At 45.4% G+C, this 15,237-nt stretch overlaps 1 pseudogene; it reads left to right on the top strand.

Moving 5' to 3' along the window:
* The first annotated feature begins 7,701 nt into the window (after positions 1 to 7,701).
* LOC142457142 (targeting protein for Xklp2 pseudogene) lies at positions 7,702 to 14,780 on the top strand (annotated as a pseudogene).
* The last annotated feature ends 457 nt before the right edge of the window (positions 14,781 to 15,237 follow it).

The following is a 15,237-nucleotide window of genomic DNA, read 5'->3' as shown; positions in this document are numbered from 1 at the left end:
TATATGATTAGAATTTAACACATACACTCCTAGTCAACTCAAAACATAATCTGTTAGGCAGAAACCTTCTGAACATAATGACCTTTAATCTGTCCACCAAGCCCTGAATCTCAAATCATCACAATTAACTCCTACTTCTATCCCTTGATTCTTGTTCTTGAACCAGCAACTTTGATTAATCTCAGGACCTAGATTCTGATCTTAAGTTGAGACTCTGCCTCTAGCACACTAAAACCCTAAGCTAAGCACCGAACATAGCACACCGAAAACTCATGCTGCTAATTATGTGTGTGGACCTGTCTTCTCTCCCAGATTTCACCAAAATGTAAGACACTGCGATAGGAAGACATGCAAATTTAGGTAACACTCACACACCCTCTGTTTTCAGTTAACTTTTACAAATGGTTCATGGAATTTGGCGAAATGAAGTGATGTATAAATGTTTAAATAGGACAGAAAGCATTATGACCAAGGTCTATCACAGGACTCCTGTGGTCCTCCACTCTACTGTGTCCTACCCTCAAGGAGTCTTCTCTGCTATTAGACATATGCAGGGATGTGTTACCCAATAACCAAGGTGGCCTAGAGCTCAATTGAAGTTATTCACTTTTTTGTACATCGCAATTTCACCTGGTCTCTCCCTCAAAGATGTAGCGAAACCATGTTTAATGAAACAAATACATTACTGGTTATTCTACCTTTGACCCACTCAATTCCTCCTTTCCCAAGGACCCTCATGTCAATAGAGATGGAGGTGGTCTCAAATATAAAGTACTAATATTGGAACCATGATTTCCATTTTTCTCAACATTGGACTTTTTCCTCAGACTTAAGGGCACAGAGGAAGATTTAATACACCCTTCTAACATTAACATATTTGGGTCTGTGACTACTTGAGTTTCCAGTGAACCAACAACTAAAGTCACAAGACATACTTCAAGTAGGAGCTGTAGCTTCGCCCATTAAGTGTAAAGATGTTCATCCCAGGGACACCCTGTGGGTCCACTGCCAGCAACTCCCTCTCAGAGAATACTAGGGCTCTCTACACATGGAGAAGTAAGATCTCAAAGAGTCACTCGTGATAACAACAGTACACAAACCCCGTGCTGAGTCAAATCGGTTAAATGCTGACCAGGCACCCTGGGCGTGTGGATCTCTACATATACCCTGGAATGAAAGCGAGGCACTGGTGTGGACAAATCGGCAACTAAGAAGTCCTTAGTGGAGGTTTCAGAGTCGGGATGTTGGCACAGGCTGCATATCTGTGAGCTCTACCCCAGCGGCTTTCGGAGGCAAAAGGCAATGTCCTCCCTGAGCCTGGGTTACGTACTGGCTGAGGGAATCTGGCCTGGAATCGGTCCCCATGTCCAGATTCCAGGTACTCTTACCTTCCAGGAATCACAAAACATCCAAGCAAGGATGATGCACTCTTTCCACACAGCACAGCCCGATCTGAAATCCACATTTGCCCCAAATTCAGCACCTTGAATTTTCTGCCTCCACGCTCACCTAGTTCCTGAGCAGGAGCTGGGAAATAAAGGAGGGAAGGTGAGAGACTGATTAAAGATTAATCATCTGTAAATACTTCAGCATCCTTATTAAGTCAATGTAATTTATCCTCCAGGTACCTTCTTTATTTGGAATATCCATCCTTTGATGAGTCCAGAAAATCAGGGGTTCTAAAATTTCCTAAGGCCATGACCCTTTAAGAGAGTTCCTCATGGTGTGGTGACCCCAAACCATAACATTATTTTTGTTGCTACTTCGTAATGTAATTTTGCTACTCTTATGTATCATATGACACCTGCGAAAGGGCCGTTCGACCCCCAAAGGGGTCGTGACCCACAGGTTGCAATCCGCTCGTCCAGATGAAGGCAGAATAAACTCGAGGTGGATTGGGTGAAGTTGTCCAAGGAACACCTTGCACGGACAGACACACATGCACACAGGGGAACACATGAAAATATTAGCAAACAAGAACCTAAAATGTATGCAGAGAGAATTCAAAACCAAGTGAAGTAATCGACAATGTATAATATTTAAAATAAAATAAGAGCTCACCCCAAACCCAGAGCTCAGAATCGTGATCTGCATGTTTATTGTATTATAAAATGTAATACTTGATGACACTTTTTTCTGTTCATCTCAATGATCAGACAATGTGTGTTTGTCATTAAATAAACCCTTGTCAAACTTCATTGTTCAACGGTAACCACCCATTACATTTTAAATATTCTCTCTCTCTCTCTTTCTGTCTTTCTCTGTCTGTTTTTCCTCATTTGTAAGTTATGAATACTAAGAGGGTACTATGCCATCGTCGCAGGGCATAATTACCAATCAAAGAAAATTAATTAATTATAAAGATTGTTCCACTCGTCATTCTCATAATTCCCCTTCCACTTGGAACGAATGTATAAGGGTGCTTTGCTCAATTTATGTACGTACAGACTGTGAGAAGAGCCTTATGATCCCCAATAAAAAGATTAAACAAAAAAAGTTTAAAAAAACAGGATTGTTTAGCTTAATTATGTCTTTTCAATTATGTGTTTCTTATTTGGAGATATTTGAATGAATGGGATTAACAACAAATGGTAAGATTTTTTATTCACCATTATTTGCAAAAATCTGCCCGGGCACACAGAGAAGACTGTAGGGCCAGCCACAGCTTGAGACATGGTGTCCCCTCATTGGAGAACATATTGACAGAAGGACACATGGCGGAGAGTGAGCCTGGTCTGACCCCCACCCCCTCAACCGTGGAGTGAAGCAATGAGGGAACAGAGCAGGTCAGCAATGGGAGCCAAGGAAAGCCACAAAGCTCCTGAGGAGCCTCCAAAATAGACTTCAGGCTAGGAGGGGCAGTTTCTGGACACTCCCCAGGACTGTTGGGGAGATAGTTATAAAGGTCAGTGGATGGACCTAGGATTATGCATCCTTTTTTGTTTGGGGTTGAAGTTTTCTTGTCTAATTTCCCCCCCTATTTTTATTTAATCTTTCGTTTTCTTTGTGTTTTGCCTTGGTTTTTGTTGTTTTGCCTACCCATGTAGACATGGGAAGCAAATGAACCAATGGTTCTGGAGGGCCTTTGGGGAGGAGGGATAGGGACAGCGAGCAGTGATCAAAAAATTCCATAGATAAGGGATCAACTAGAGAATTAAAATCAACAATGAGATCCTGGGGGTGTTTGAACAATAGCAATTTAGCTGAGAGGCATTACTAAGAGGCAGAAAAGGGGTGAGTGTGGTGGTGGGACACTAGAAAGGTAAAAGGAAATAGAGAAAACATCTAGGAAGCAAAGCTATGGATAGAGGTATAAACATAGGCGTGTACGTATATAAATATATTAATTCATAAAATAGAGGCATTGCCCTATGTGCATATATTGATATGGCCATACATTGAGAAACTCGATGGATTTTGGGCCTCTGCATCAGGCCTCCCTCAACACAAGAGCACTTTGTTCTAAAAACCTGGCGTTTTACTGCATTGTTATTTAAGTTCGAGTTAATTGGGTACACATGTAACAATGGTTGTAAGAGAACACTTAATAACACATTCTATGAGACCAGTAATATAAGGATACTTCAAGAAAACTGTAGACCAATATTGATAATGGAGCTACATGAAGAAGTTCTTTAAAATATTGGGAACTTAAATAACAATACAATAAACTGGTATTTGTTCATAGGGAATGTATTTGTTACATGTATTATACAGTACAATGGTATTTATTTTATACAGTAAAATGGTATTTATTCATAACTGCCAGAATCTGCACCTTTAAAAGTCTTACAGTTAGCCTGGATGTGTCTCATGGAATTTTATTTATTTTATTAAATACTTGTATTGGGGGCTTTTACATCTCTTATCACCATCCACTGTTTCAAGCACTTTTGTACGGGAATTAACAAGACTAACAATAGCTTTGATCTCACATCCAAATGTCCAGAGAAGCGAGGATGGTGACATGTTGTATCATGGCCTTTGAATATGTTATCAGGAGCGATCCATTCTGGGAAAACCATATCATGTTAGGTAAAGTAAAAGGGCAACTGAAAACTGGAAGGCCTTTGTGAAGGACTGGCTCATTGGCTGCAGCAATGGGATCAAACATAAAAACCACCCTGAGATGGAGCAGGACTTGGCAGTGTTCCATCCTATTGTACCTAGGTTCTCTATGAGCAGGAACTTACTTGAGGGCCACTAAAACAACAACAACACACTATCACTGACCTCACTTTGTCCAAGACTTACCTGTTTCCATTCTTCCCCATCAGCTAAATTCTGTCCTTGATGTTACTTACATGACTGGTTATCCTAGCAGGGGGCGAGTTCAGTTCCAGACACAAAAGTGACTAAAGGCCATTGACTTGAGTGTCTCTTTTGTGACTTTGAGTTTGGGTCCACATTTTCCTCCCACTCTATCCAGGACCTTCTAATGGGACTCCTTTTGGAGAACTTGGTCGTGGTGGCTGGGCACATCTCATTGTGCTGATCCATCACTGACTTTAGGTTAGCAACCCAATGGAAAATAGCTTGTACAACTGAGGGGACCTTTTGGACTCTACTTCCATGTACCATGTGGGTGCATCTACAATGTATGAGCAAACCCCTGTTTGAGTGGTGGGTAGAAGTTGGGCTGTTAGCTGTAAGACCAGCAGTTTGGAAGCACCTGTCACGCCACAGGAGAACGATGGAGTGTTCTACTCCAGCAAAGATTTACCTTCTTGGAAACTCACCACGGAAGCTCTACCCTGTCCTATAGTGTCACTCTGAGTCTGCATTGACTCGATGACGATGGGTTTTTTTTCGGGGGGGAAGGGGAAAATTAACGATTTATCCATGGAAACAGAAAACCTCACATGAAAGCAGGTGTAGTAGCTACATAATTTCAACTTGGTGACTAAGTCTAAGGGTGGAGGGTAGCCTGTCCGTCAGGTCACCGCCTGATGATGTCTCCTGGTGGGCATGACCTTCTCCTGAGGATTTTGGGAACTTTTACTCTTTCTCCCTGGAGCTGGGCTACCCTCTCTGTTTCGCCTTCCTGCTGTTGAGTCACTTGGAAAGCTGGAAGAGCCCAATGGAGACCCACGCCAGCACTAAGATGCTTCTACCTCCTTTGAATATACAAGACTTTCACCCACTGGCCTAGGGTCTTCCTGCATTCATTATCATTCCATGTGCCGTGTGAGTCTGAAGGGGAAATGATGGACTAGTATCGGAAATATGGCCTAATATCGGACTTTTAGACTTGATCTGGACTGGGCTGTAATGTTTTCTTGTTCTCTATTAGTCTTTGATATAAATCTCTTTCCTACACATATTTCAGTGTCCCTGGATTTATTTCTCTAGTCTACCCAGTCTAACACAGCAGGTATTTCCACAGAAATTTCCCTTTAGTTGCAAAATCTAGGCTACATTTCCCGAGATTTAAGGCTAAGGTAGCTACATCAGGACTGGGAACATAAATCGGTTTAATTCAGTACATATTTGCTGATAAGTGACTTGTTGATTCCTGATAAAGTGAGGTGACAGTGTCTGTACAGTCTGGGGAACTATCTGATCATCTTGGGAAATGTAACACAGTGTTAAAATTCTCCTGTCTTCATTTTTGAGCCAGCAACTTTGGAATCTCACTTGAACTTTCATATAGGAATTCCCAAGTATAACAAGCATAAAAGAAGCACAATCCTTACGGATGCAAGTTAATCGGGAAATACTTCAGTTTGATCTTCCCCATAAACACTTGTTCTGAGAGTTCCGGCAGCAAAGAGTTACTTGCAGGAAGCAAATTTAAATTTCAGACCACTCAACTTGGAGAAGTCTCCCCAAACACTGCCCATATACTTGACCCCTTGGGTTGATAGAACCTCGAGTGAGTGATTAATTAGATTAGCAGAGTGCATAGATCATGATAAGCATCATCAAATAACTTAACTTGCATGTTTAACTGTCCCCCAAACTTCACGGCACAATCAAACAAGAGGGTAGTACAAATTCCTACTCTAAGCACAGACAAGGTTAACAACCTTTTTCCCGCCCACCTTCCTCTACTCCCTTTTCAGTGCTCCTGCTTAAGTTTTCTTTTTACATTTTGTAAAACTGACAGGTAATTTACCTGGACGTGCACACTGGGTACTTGTCTGTTCCTAAAAATCTGTCATACAGGACAGTGCGGTAGGTCGCAGAATGGTCCTTCCCCGCAGAGGCTAAGCTAGAACTCTTAGTTCTTGCTGCAGCCCCATTAACCTCTTGACAGGATTGGATGGTTGAATGTTTCGAGTTAGGAGGATGCACATGCGGGGAATCTGATCACAGGTTTACACATCGACGTACATGGTTCTATTGCACCCATGTCACCCAGGCACGCTCTCTGCATGGGGGCAAATACTGATGCCTTGGGCCATTGTTATCTGAATCTTTGCAGCTGCTGCCTAAGCCACAGCTGGTGACCCTTTGGCAGGGACCTCCTCTCCCTGAATCTTCCCCCAGAACCGCCCACCCCCTCTCGATGCACCTGTATTGGTGCCTCAGCAGAAGTGGGCGGGGCAAGAGCTGCCTTGAGAGGAATGAAGGCAGAGACCCTACTCCTCCCTGACCACGCCAGCTCCTCCCACTCCTGTCACACCCAGAGGGGGCCAGAAGTGACAGCTTCTTAGAGGGAACTGCAACTGATTGAGAGGATCCCTCTGGCCCATGCTCTGCTCGAGGTGCCAGAGAAGCACCCACACCCTGAGCACCCTGTTGCCGGCGCTCCCAGGTGAGAGGCGCTGGGCTCCTGGACCTGCATGTGGGCTGGGTGACCCTGCTTTTCTTGGTAAGAAGTGGGCGGGTGTCCCTGGAGGCAGAATCTATTTCACCACGTTAGGATTGGTTGGGGTTCATGGTGGGAGTCCCTATTGGAGAAAGGGGGATACCGGCCGGGCTTTGGGGTTACCAGATTCTTTGCTTTGCAGGTCTCCTGATTCCCCTCCCCTGTTCCTTTCACCCAGCAGTGCCTCCCCCCAAGACTCCTTGCACCTCTCCAGGTCAAAGGTAAGCCCTGAGTCTGTTGCTACTGCTGAACTCCCTCTAGACCAGACAAGAGACTCTCCTAGGTGCAAGGATCTCTTGCTGGGTCCATGACAAAGACATCTTCCCTGGCTTTTAAAATATTGATAGTGACACGTTTTTCTTACTCCTTTTTTATATTTTTATCTATATATTATTATGGTTTTTAACATCATTCCCACTTCAATTCCTTTCTATTTTTTATTGTTTCAACTATTGCCGGTTTGTCAAGGACAGAAGGAGTGGATTCTAGAGATGAAATAAGATGCGAGGGTTTGTAAGGATCTCTGCCTGGGGTGGAGCCGGGGAGTGGCGGAGTTGGGAGGGTGAGGGGAATTGCGAGTAAAGAATGAAGAATGGAGGGGATGGAGCACTGGAACTGAAGGTGACTACACAAGCCATTTGAAAGGCAATTTAATCGTGGTGAGAAAATACACAATGTGGTGAAATCAGTTGAGATAATGTGGCAGTTCTTTTTGAGATGATTGAAGTACTGAATTGTGGGAATGTGTGGGATCTGTGACTTTAATGGACCAAAAAGTGTTCAAAAAGGAAAGAAGATTTCCATCATGAAAACTATCTAACTAAATAAACTATGCATGAAAGATTCAACCAAAACAAAACAAATAAACCCCAAACGAGGTAGTGCCGATGTGTTCAATCCCTTTCTTTGGGAAGACAACAGATGTGGACATGAAAAGGGACTTGGGTTTTGTGCATGTGAGGCTGAAGGACAATTTCCTTGGAGCTGGTGTAGTGGGCGGCGGCCTTGGTGCCTTCGGCCATGGCCTGCTTGGCCAGCTGTTCAGGCAGCAGCAGGCGCAAGGTCGCCTGGATGCCCCGGGCCGTGATGTTTCAGCGCTGCTTGGAAAGTGCCAGTTGAGATGCCTTGCGGCCGATATGCCCGAGGGTGTCATTGATCAACGAGTTCATGACGCACATCTCCCTGGAAGAGATGCTGGTGTCCCTGTGGACCTGCTGGAGCACCTTGTGCACATACAGGGAGTAGGTCTGCTTGCTGCTTCTCTGGTATTAATTATTGTGCTTCCTCTGAGCCTTAGCTGCAGCCTCTTTGGAGCCCCTCCCTTGGCAGGCAGTAACTTCGCAGCTTCAGGTGGGTTGTTTGACTAGGACGCTGCACCTGGAAAAAGGTAACGCAGGTGTTCTAAGGCGAGCTCAGGGCAGACAGAAATCTCCTGTGGTTGTGAAGCAGAAGGGCTTAAGCTCTCTGGATCTTGATTTTCAGTAGGAATACAGACCATGAAAGGGGAACCTCACCATCCTTCTGACCTTTGGGGTTTTAAGCAGGACGTGTTGGAAAAGTTATCACAGGGATAACTGGCTTGTGGTGTCCACGCATTCATAGAGACCTCAATTTTTAATCCTTCAAAGTCGGAATGATTTGATCAGATCTTCCTGGAAAGATGGGGATGGAGGGGTGAGGGGCTGGGGTAGAGGAGAGAGGAGGGAGGACAGAGGAGAGGCAGAAAGAGAGAGGGAGAGATTTGAGCAGCTGCCACTCTCCCTGATGGTCCCTATCCCGGAGCCCTGGCCGCGCCCTGATCGACAAGGTGGGTAAATCTGCCACTGTGCAGGGACTTGGTTATTTTCCAGTGCACCCACTTAAAAAGACTAAAAAGTGAAGTCTTTCAAGAGTTCATTTTACTTGTCCCCATAATTAAATTAAATAGCATATTGCATTTGGGGAGTCTACTGTGGAAGATCTCCTTAGAGTGCTAATTATAGAGCCGTCACCTTGAGGAATGAGGGCAACTGACAGAAGCCACAGCAGTTTCAATGTTATTCACCTGAAAAAGTGTGACCATATTTTAGAAAAAGCAAAGAACACTTCATACCTTTGGATGATGGATACTTAATATGTAGTAGATTTCTGTGTGGGAACTAGCGCTGCCAGAATTCTGTGGAAGTGAGCACGAGATGAAGTGGGCCCTCACGGGGTGCTGAGGACCCACAGATCACAGGATACAACCTAAGAGCAGGTGCAGATAGACAGTTTCAGGCATGGTTTCCTGTTGTGGTGTGGGGATGCTTCTCCATCTCAGTTTCTTCCAAAGGATTTCTTGCATTTTTATGGCTCCTGCTCTTCTACAAGTGATATCTATGAAGCAAACAATTGTAACAGGAGAAACTATTGTCTCATGCAGAGAAGGTAGCCTGTCTTATATGATAGAGAAATGACTCCACCTGAAATTCCAAACACTAGTGTTTGATGAATCTCAGGAAACCTGGGAATCTTTCCTAAAGTCACTGAGTGCAGCTGGAGGCTCTGGGTGGTGAAAACCGTTCAGCGCTGGAATACTAGATGAAAGTTAGAGTACAGTTCTGTTGACCTGCTTCTGAAATACCAGACTCACTCTGGAGATCTCAGTGGCTTACTACAAGTAGGACACTCTGAGGGTTTCAGGTCGAAGTCAGATGGGTCTGGTTCAGGATGAGTAGCATGTCAGGGCAGAATGATGTTCATATCTGACCCTCTGTCCTCTCACACAGAAGTGTCCCACCTGGAGCCAACTATGACCTGGCAGTGCTTTTCCCCGAGTCTGTTTTCTTTTTCTAGTTCAGCACTGGTTCATGGTTCATGCTCTGAATGTAAACACGTTCGTATTATCAAGATATCTATTTTTAAGTGATGCTATTTTGAGCTGTCCCTGATGCAAACAGCCAGATCAATTAAGTTTGTTTCAGTTTGCATTGTTGTTGTTAGTTGCCATCGAGTGGCCTCTGTGCAACCAAACAAAGCACTGCCTGGCCCTGGGCCATCGTCACCATCAGTGTTTGAGTCTGTGTGGCAGCTACTGAGAGCTTACACTTCACTACCATCTACTTCACCAGTCATCATGCCATACCCAAGGACTGGCCCCTCTGGAATATTTAGGGATCTTTATCTGTAAGTTTCTGATCACAATGTCCTGAGCATTCTGGGGACCTTAACTGTAAGTTTCTGGTCCTTACCTCCTCTAGCCTCTTTGTGGTTCAACAAATGTTACTAAGTTTTGATTTTCCTCAGCATTTGAGCCAATTATAGGAAGTATTCCACTCCACTTTAAAAATTTTTTTATTTTAAGATAATTTTATTGGGGGCTCTTACACTTCTTGTTACAATCCATACATCAATTGTATCAGACATATTAGTACATATATTGCCATCATTCTTTTCTTATTTTTTACATTTTATTAGGGACTCATACAACTCTTATCACAATCCATACATATACATACATCAATTGTATACAGCACATCCATACATTCTTTGCCCTAATCATTTTCAAAGCATTTGCTCTCCACTTAAGTCCTTTGCATCAGGTCCTCTTTTTTTCCCTCCCTCCCCACTCCTCCCTCCCTCACGAGCCCTTGATAATTTATAGATTGTTATTTTGTCATATCTTGCCCTATCCGGAGTCTCCCTTTCCCGCTTTCTCTGCTGTCTGTCTCCCAGAGAGGAAGTCACATGTGGATCCTTGTAATCAGTCTCCCCTTTCCAACCCACTCACCCTCTACTCTACCAGTATAGCCCCTCAAAGCCCTGGTCCTGAGCATCATCCACCCCAGACTCCCCGTGCTTCCAGCTCCCACATGCACCAGGGCACAACTTGTGCCCCATCCAGTCCCGCAAGGTAGAATTCGATCATGGTAGTTGGGGGAAGGAAGCATCCTGGATCTGAGGGAAAGCTGTGTTCTTCATCGGTACTACATCACACCTTGACTGACCCATCTCCACTACTAAACCCCTCTATGAGGTGATCTCTAGTGGCCGACAAATGGGATTTGGGTCTCCACTCTGCACTTCCCCCTTCATTCACTATGGTATGTGTTTGTGTGTGTGTGTATAATTTATATATATATATATAATTTATATATATATATAATATTATATAATTTTATATATATAATTTTTTGTGTGCAAGATGGCTTATACCTGGTCCTTTTGGCAGCTCGTGATCACACAGGCAGGTGTACTTCTTCCATGTGGACTTTATTGCTACTGAGCTAGATGGCCGCTTGTTCACCGTCAAGCCTTTAAGACCCCAGACACTATCTCTTTTGATAGCCGGGCACCATCAGCTTTCTTCGCCACATTTTCTTATGCACCGGTTTGTCTTCAGTGATAGTATCATGGAGGTGTGCAGCCAATGATATGATTTTTTGTTTTTTGATGCCTGATAACTGATCCCTTTGGGACCAAGTGATCACACAGTCTGGTGTGTTCTTCCATGTGGGCTTTGTTGCTTCTGAGCTAGATGGCTGCTTGTTTATCTTCAAGCCTTTAAGACCCCAGACACTATCTCTTTTGATAGCCGGGCACCATCAGCTTTCTTTACCACATTTATTTGTTCACCCGCTTTGGCTTCAGCAGTTGTGTTGGGAGGGTGAGCATCGTAGAGTGCCAATTTAATTAAAGAAAGTATTAATGCATTGAGGGAGTGCTTGAGGAGAGGCCCAAGGTCCTTCTGCCACCTTAATACTAAACCTAAAAAGTTAGACACATAGATCTATTTCCCCATCCTCCTATATATATATATTTGCATGTACATGTCTTTGTCTAGACCTCTATAAATGCCCTTGACTCCGAGCTCTTTCCTCCATCTCCCTTGACTTTCTTCCTGCCCTACTACCATGATCCGTCCCCACTTGGGTTACAGTTATACCTCTTCTTTAAGTAACCTTACCTTTGATCATTCCCTACCAGGCCTGCCACTCCTCCCTCACAACCATTTTGGGTCCCATGTTGTTCCCTTGTCCCTGTGTTTGTTAACACCACTTCCTTACCCGCCCCCCACCACTTCCCCCTATCCCAATTCTGCCCGGAACCGTCGGTCCCGTTGTTTTTTCTCCAGATAGTTCATCCAGCCTGTATTATTTAGACAGATCTGTGGAGACAATAACATGCACAAAAACAAGACAGAGGAACACAAAGCAACAGTATACAACAAAACAGCCACAACAAACCACTGTCAAAGAACAAAACAAAACACATCACGAAAGAAAAGCTTGTATTTAGTTCAAGGGTCGTTTGTTGGCCCTTAGGAGTGTTTTCCAGTCCAGTCTGTCGGGGTACCACGCCCTGGCCCCAAAGTCCTCTTTCAGCATTGCCTGGGGACCTTGCCACTCCATTCCCTTGCTGTTCCGCTGCACTCCCCCAGTGCTTTGCCTTGGCGTGGTGGGAAGAGGTCAGGTGCAATTCCCATACTGTGTCTCCGGTGCCGTCCCCTGTATCGCCCTTGGTCACTATGGGGCATCATGTCTCATAGTGGGGCCAGCCATGTTGTTCTCTCGGTGGACTGGCTGCTCTAATCAGGAACATCATCCTCACAGCCTGGTGGGCCAGGCTGTGTTCCACTCTCTCCTCCTCCCCCTTCATCTGCTCCCGTGTGCTCTGATCAGATATGTCCATCTCCTGGAGCCGCAGAATCAATGTCGTCCTTTGAAACAAATTCTTCTCGCATGAGGGGCAAAAATCCACTTCATTTTTATTGCTGGGGCCAGCCGCCCAGACCTCTCCACTGGTTCCCTACTCCACGCCGGGATATTGCATTCACACCTTGCAGCACTGGGTTGAAGTCTGGTCTCACTTACCTCGTGGAGATATAAACAATACCCTCCCCTACCCACCCCACTTCTTGTATGACTTTTAAGTACAAAATGGCTTTGCTGAGGCTATGTCCCACAACAGCGGTGCCTCTCCCCAAGACTCTGTCCGCCTCTTCAGCTGAAAGGTGAGCCCGGGTCTGTTGCTTCTGCTGAACTCCCTCTAGACTGGACCAGTGTCTGTTCTTGGTGCAAAATCTCTTGCTGGGTCTATGACAAAGATGTCTTCGCTGGCTTTTAAAATAGTGATGGTGGCACTTTTTCCTTACTCCTTGTTTATATTTTTACCCAGGCCCATCCTCAGAAGAGATCTCCCTGGCTCTCTGCTCAGAAGGATATGGAACAGAAGCATTGTGTCAATCTGAATGCCAAGCGGTGTGCCACTTCTGTCATCACAACTGAAATTCCAACCTCTGATCAAATGAAAGCTTCTAGCAACAACAAGAAGCCAGTGGAAGACAGTCGTGCTCAGCCAGTGACTCCAGAGAGAGCCAAGAGCGGACTCATTGTGCCGTGTACGCTTCATGTCAGGCAGAAGGGTCTAGAAAGCACCGAGGAGCAAGAATTGGAAAAGCGAATGGAAATGCAGCAGGAAGGTGTGGGAGTGCAAAAAAAAAGTTGAAGAATTCAAGAACTTTACTCCTGCAGCAGCAGGCCAACCTGGGAAGAAGTCAGCCAGCCAGGTAACCAAGTCTGTGGACTTTGACTTCTGCACCTATGAGAGAATCAAACCACCCAAGAGGCAGGAGTACAAGGAAGTGAACTTCACAGCTGAACTGCGGAAGTATCCTCCCTCTTCTGCCCGAGTGACTAAGGGATTCACTATTATCAGGCCTTTCAACCTGTCCCAAGGAAAGGAAAGAACATTCAAAGAAGCAACTTCTACATATGTGCCCCTTGCACAGCAGATTGAGGCCTTCCATAAACAAATCCCGGACAGATATCGCTGGAGGAGCAAGAATAATGAAATGAACCTGTTACCATTCACATCTTCATAGGTCAAGATCAGCAGAGACCCACATTCTCCCATGCTACAAACCAAACAGCACACGGAGCCGGTGGTCTACGGAAGTGCAACAGACCAGGAGGCTGAGCTGCTACAGAAAATGCAGCAATGCACATGCAGAGCCCAGGAGCTTGATCCCAGAATTCCTGAAGATGGGCCCATGTTGCCCAAGAAACCACCTATGAAGCCACCCACTCACTCCATCGGGGTTGATTTGGTAACGAAGAAAAGAATTCCGGAGCAAGAGCCCAGGAAGAAATCAGAGGAAGGGCACTTTGAGTTTCATTCCAGACCCTGCCCTACCAAGATTCTGCAAGAGGTTGTGGGTGTGCCAGAAAAGAAGGAACTTCCGCTTACCATCCCTAAGTCCCCGGCCTTCTCTCTGAAGAGCAGAGTTCGAGTGCTCACCAAAGAAAAAGAGGAAGAGGAGGAGGCGGTGGTGATAAAGGCTCAACCAGGGCCATATTATGGAAGGCCTTTCAAGGCCCAGATCCCAGGAGCAAGAACTGTGAAAGTGTGCCCTTTCTCCTTTGACTCTCGGGACAAGGAGCGCCAGCTGCAGAAGGAGAGGAAAATAAAAGAACTGCAGACATGGAAGATGCCCGAGTTCAAAGCATGTCCTTTGCCCCATTTTGACAGCGTGGACCTGCCAGAGAAGAAGGCGAAAGCAGCGACACAGATTGAGCCTTTCTGCTTCGAGCCTGACAGAAGGGGGGCTCTGAGGATGCAGGCTAGGAAGCACAAGCTGGAGGAAGAACTAAAACAGCAGAAGGAAGCAGCTAGCTTCCAGGCCCGACCAAACACCACCGTCTCCCAGGAGCCCTTTATTGCTGAGCAAGAGAAGAAAAACACAGCTGTCCTGGAACCTTTTCAGCTGGCCACAGAGAAGACAGCCCAGGAGCACTGGGAGCTGGAAAGGAAAATTGCTGAGCTGGATGCCCAAAATGCCCAGTGCTTAGAGGAGTTGCGGCAGGGAGAGGAGCTGGTCAAGCTATGGAAGGAGTATTCCACAAGGCCGCAATCTATAGGCAACTATCAGGCTGTGGAGGTCAAGTCAAGTGACCAGCCTCGGACCATGCCCGTATCTCCCAAGTCCTCTGCCCAACTCCACTGGTAAGCTCAGCGGGGAGTGAGGTGCCACCTGGGACCAGGAGCTGCTCTGCACTTCTGCCAAGAGCCTTTGTTCACTGCCAAGGGCATGGGCATGGCAAAGACATTGTTAGCTACTCTGGCCTGACAGTGCTCACTTATCTAGGACTGACTGTTTCATGGGTTCCTTAAAGCCCGCCTTGGCTGTAATAAAATTTGCAGTCTCTGACTGGAACGGAGTTACAAAAGAATATGTCCTATTTAAAAAAAAAATTCACTATGAAAATAAAGATCGTTAAGTGCCAAAAAATCATTCCCACTTGATTTCCTTTCTATTTTTTATTGTTTCCATTGAGTTTGCAGGTTTGTCAAGCACAGAAGGAGTGGATTCTAGAGATGAAATAAGATGTGAGGGTTTGTAAGGATGTCTGTGTGGGGTGGAGCCAGCGGGGCTGGCGGAGTTGGGAGGGTGAGGGAACTTGGAA

This window comes from Tenrec ecaudatus, chromosome 9, assembly GCF_050624435.1.
Source record: "Tenrec ecaudatus isolate mTenEca1 chromosome 9, mTenEca1.hap1, whole genome shotgun sequence".
In the NCBI taxonomy this organism is placed as follows: Eukaryota; Metazoa; Chordata; class Mammalia; order Afrosoricida; family Tenrecidae; genus Tenrec; species Tenrec ecaudatus.
This window is presented reverse-complemented; position numbering and strand designations above follow the sequence as displayed.